Below are 5,507 nucleotides of genomic sequence, written 5' to 3' on the forward strand. Positions count from 1 at the left end.
GTATGAGTAGCTTCCAAGTCTGTTCTCTTAACCATTATGCTATCATTACCATCAGTTAGTTATTTCATTTACTTTATAATTTTTTGTAAAAGAAGATCTCTGATTCTTGTAGGATTATAGTGCATTTAGAATGCCCAGCACATGCATGCATTACATGCATGAATTACATGGTATCAAAGAGGAGGAAGAGCAAGGGAATAGGGAGTGAGAAGAAAGAAGTAATATCTCCACCTCCAACCAGGAGATTTGATTCAGCTGCTCAGTCTTTCCAGGTGGCTTCAGGCCCTCCAAGCACAGATTAAACCCAAGCTGACTGACACCTTAGCTTTACCCCCGTGTGGCTATTGAGCACTTTGAAGTGTGGCCAGTCCAAATTAAGATGTGCTTAAAATACAAAATACCAGAATTTAAAGACATAGTATAAAAAATAATGTAAAATATCTCACTGATAATTTTGTATAGCTTATATATTGAAGTAATGCTATTTTGAGATTAAGTTAAATAACATCTTTTAATGTGGTTTTTTACTTTTTTAATGTGGCTGCCAGAAATTTTCAAATTACGTATGTATCTCACCTTGTGTGTCTACTGGATGGCACTGAAAGAGAGATTTGTCTATGCGAGCCTACTTCCACTTCCAAAGAGCAGGGTTGTTAAAAGTAAGTCAAATTTAAGCTGTTACACCACTGTCATGGGTAGTAGGCCACTTTGACAAACCTCTTCTTCATGTAGGCCAGATTACCTGCACTAACTTGAATCTATTATGTGTCATAATTTAGGGCCTTTCTAATGGAATTAAACCTCTGTCTTATGCTTTACAATTAGAAATATTTATCTATTAGAATATGTCAGCTAGAAGACTCTAATAAAACTCTAGTTTGCATTTTGAACCTTCAGATGTATTGATGTTATTTTATAGGAATATTTTCACATTGATCTTGGTAGGTATAAATTGCTAGCAAAAAACTATGTAAACTAGAAAAGAAGGATGTTATTATATACTAAGGTTACACCAGTCCTGAGATACATAACCTTTAGATTCGCCTAAGATCCCAACCGGAGGGCATGGATCAATTATGTACATGCTGCTTCATAAATGGAGTCCTTTGGACATGTAATATTGTTAAGAAAACTGGAAGTTTAATAAAAAAAATTATTTGATTTATGCCCTCCTTCCCTAGAACTCACCCCAGATAAACAGTTACTACCACCAGGAGCACTAATGCTGCTTTGCACAAATAATTCCTTAAACAAGCACACAAAAGGCATGAAGATTTGTTACGAACAGTTTTCATCTGAGCATCTAGGGATTATTACCTCCCACACATTTTCTTTAAACATGGTTAGACTTACTTAGTTTAATGAGTTTGGGGATTGTTGCTTTTTCTCCTTTGACTTGCCAGATACATCAGAAATATTTATTTTGAGAGACAGTTTAAGGAACTCCATAATTCCCAATCTGTTAAAAAGTTTTAAGTAAATCTGAGTTGAATGCCTGTCATTGTTTCCAATCTGGTCAAGCAAAAAGAAAAAAAGGCATACAGTTCATCAGAATAATTAGTTGATTGAGGTTAAATAATTCTAGGAATAAACATTTGACCCCCTGGCACATCATAAACCTCCTGGAGTGAGAAGGATTATAAATTAAATGTCCAAGATTTAAAATCATCCAGATACACCCTGAACATTATTGCAGGCATGTGGGACACATTTAGATAAGTTAAAACCAAGTGTGGGTTTCAAGTTTAGCCATCTTTGATCAGCGGTCTACTAAAGCTTTATTGCTTTGGTGTGAGCAGTGGAGAGGAATCGTGGCAACAGTGCCCCCTGCTGCTCGATGGCCACCTCCCTTCCCCGAAACAAGTTTCAGGGATTTTTAGACACATGGGTACCCCAGGAGATCATGACACTCTGGTAAGCATAAGGAATTCAGGAAGGGGGAAAAACAACAACTAACATTCATTGAGGGCCTGGATTGCTGCAAGCACTGTTATTTAATTTAACGATAATATGAAGTTTATTACAAATTCAGGAAAGAATAGAATGAAATCTATAGATAAAGAAACTGAAGTTCAAGAAAGTTAGATGACATTTACAGGATTATCACCAGACATGGAATGAGCCAGGATTTGGACCCAGGTGTGCCTGGCTCCCAAGCCAGTGATTCTTATGGTGCAGGAAGATAGCAGTGGCTGGAGGCCTTGGGCACAGCTGAGACTCTTAAAAGTATCGTGACCAACCATCCTGATTTGCCTGGGACTGAGACAGTTCTGGGGACACTGGACTTTCAGTGCTATGAATGGGAAAGTTGGGAGCAACCTGGGATGCACTGGCTGCTAGACTTCCACCGAATAAAGCACCAGGCTACAAGGGTCTGTTTGGGAAGGGAGGAAGGCCGCCCAGTTGTCCGTCCATCCTGTTCCCCTCTGTGGCCCAGATTACTGTGCCATAGGTGTGCAGCGTCTGTCCTATTGTATGCTGTGACACATCCTGGGGCATTGTCAAAGAAGTTCACATTTCTGCCAGTTATGATTTCTTCAGTTCCCATCCTAAATCCTCAGTCAGCTGGAATTTAGCTCACTGAATAAATCATTCACTCAAGTGGAAGGGAAAGAGCAGAGACTGGGGCATCACAGAAACGGAAGAGTTCCGTGAGCATTAGCGAGGGCCCGAAAAAGCGGGTGAGTAACAGAACTGGCATTCATGGGATGCTTACTAATGCACAGGGCACCAGGCCAGGTATTTTGTGTGCATCATCTCTGCTTTTGACGACTCTAAAGGTAGCCATAATTAACCCTAATTACGGATTTTTAAAAGGAATAAACAAATGAAGCTCAGAAAGAGACTAAATAACTTGGCTAAGGTCATCCAACTAGAAAAAAGGGTGAAAAAATCTGGTACAGAAGGTTCCTAAATTGTTTCCTTCAACTTGTACACTTTCTTGAGCAGTATTTTAATGGTACAGAACAAGTATCTCCTATGAATAAGATAAATTAACTTAACCTGCTTTCATGAAGTGGCCAGTGACTCATGCTACATGTTGGCAAAACATCCAAGCTACACCTTTAGGAAATGGAGGCCGAAGTAAGTGGTACCTGCCATTATTACTCTAGCCTTCCTTACTCCTTATTTTCTCCAAGCCCTATTTTTGATAGAGTTCAGCGTTTCCCAAAATATGCTCCACGGGAGACTATGGGCGTGAAATGTGAAGAGGTATCATACAAGAAAGGGGTTCTGGGAGCCAGTAAAATAAGGACAGCGCAAGTTAGCTAGTTAGGAGACATTTAAGTCCTCTACCCTGAAACTTCTCACTCTCTAATACGTCCATATGCCCTGTGAAGCTCCCAGATGAAGCTCTAGTGCTGTGTTCTCCACCTTTTTATTTATTCAATATTGGCCCTCCATCTCCAGAAGCCTTTTTAGACATTCCCCTAATCACTCCTTTCCATCCACCTGCCCCTCCCTCATATGAAATACTAAGGAATAAGATTTTGGTGAGTAGGTTGAATTTTGGGGGGCCACAAGCCATTGTATTAAGAGGTTTTTTTTCACCCCCCATGAACTAATTTTTGCCCCCTTCAGGATGATATCGCTTTACTTAAGAATGGAGGCTCTGGTATGAAATGCTTCTCAAATGTGTTTGACCAACCACTGCCCTCTTTCAAGTGGACTAGTATTCCCAGGAACACACTTTGGGAACCCCAATTTATTCAGCATGAGTCAGTTTAACACTTTGTTGTTTTCTTATGACTCAAGGAGAGAATCTCCTCTTTCATACTTAAATTCCTGATGTTAAAAGAGAAACCAAGACATATTAAAAGTTTAAGAGATTATTTGAGCAAAGGTCACTTCCAACTGGGCAGCACCAATGGGAAGCAGTGAGAAGGCTCCAGTGACAGGAATAAGGGGAGAGACTTTTATAAAGAAGATGCCAAGACAAACCAAAGAAATTATTTGATTGGCTTTTTGCTTTATATGGAAAAGCTTAGTTGGCCATTTGTGATTGGCTGTCCTTACTTTTCAATGTCTTAACATTTGCAGGATTACATTTTCGTTTCCTTACATCAACTGCTAAGCATTAAAGCCACCTTAGTCTCTTTGCCTTGTTTAATCACTTTAACACTGGTATAAGACTACAATAAGGAGGCACTTGGGTGGCTTAGTCATTTAAATGGCCAACTCTTTTTTTTTTCAATGTTTATGTATTTTTTTTTTAATGTTTATGTATTTTTGAGAGAGAGAGTCAAAGGGGTGCAGAGAGAAAGAGGGAGACAGAAAATCCCAAGCAAGCTCCACATTGTCAACACAGAGCCCAATGCAGGGCTCGAACTCACAAACCGCGAGATCATGACCTGAGCCGAAGTCGGACACTCAACAGACTGAGCCACCCAGGTGCCCCATAAGTGTCCAACTCTTAATTTCAGCTCAGGTCACGATCTCACAGTTTGTGAGTCTGAGCCTCACATTCCAGGTGATCCTGATGCAGTTGGTCTATGGATTACACTTCTGAGAAATATTAGCCTCCTTACAGGATAAATGTCAAAGTGCTGAAAACAGCATTAAAGCTTTCTCTAATTTGACCCAATTCTATTTTTCTAGAGTCAGTCCTTGCTAGTTTCCACCATGTTGAATCACTCACGTCTCTTCAGTAGTTCATGTATTTATGTTTCCCCTAACCTGGACTTACATTTCCATCTACTTTATGTGACAGACTCCTACTCATCCTTCAAGACCTAGCTACATGGTCATCTCCTCTGAGAAGTCTTCTCAACTTTATGAGATAGAATTTGTTGCTCCCTCATTGTTCATACAGAACTTTATTCAAACCCCTATCATAATACCACCCAATTCTGATTTTTAAATCTTCTTGCTTAGAAATAAGCAGGACTATACCTAGCTCCTCTGAGAAAGACAGGGAGAGAGAGCGAGAATCTTAAGCAGGTCTCAATCCCATGACCCTAGGATCATGACCTGAGCTGAAATCAAGAGTCCGACACTCAACAGACTGAGCCAACGAGGTGCCCCCATCTAGCTCCTAACCCTGCAGAAGGCCTAGCACACAGTGGGTGAATGAATGAGTGAATGCTAGTGATTTACACGTGGAGTCACTTAGTCCTCAATTCCCAGGCCAATGAGACTGCAGTCTCCCTAATGGAAGTGAGGGCTTCTGTCTCACTTTGGTGATCCCCAGAATTAGGCCAGGGATTCAGTAGTCAATGAAAAAATACCTAATGAATGAAAATAACGGAATCCCCAGCCCCCAACTTAGTGAGTACCTCCACGCTTCCTAAGCCCTCAATGCAACTCTTGGAGGACAAAGGAGTGGAGTGTGAGTGCTATGGGGGAGATGTCATCCCTATCTGCCAGATGAGAATGTTAGGCTAGAAGCCGCAGGGCTGGCTGGCCCCCAACACCAGGCTCCTGGTTCTCTCTGCTCATTCCCTCCATAGAACCATGTTGCCATGGAGATGACTATTCCCCTACGTGGGCACAATTAGGTGAGACCT

Source organism: Hyaena hyaena, unplaced genomic scaffold (assembly GCF_003009895.1).
Source record: "Hyaena hyaena isolate Hyena2069 unplaced genomic scaffold, ASM300989v1 scaffold_5, whole genome shotgun sequence".
Classification (NCBI taxonomy): Eukaryota; Metazoa; Chordata; class Mammalia; order Carnivora; family Hyaenidae; genus Hyaena; species Hyaena hyaena.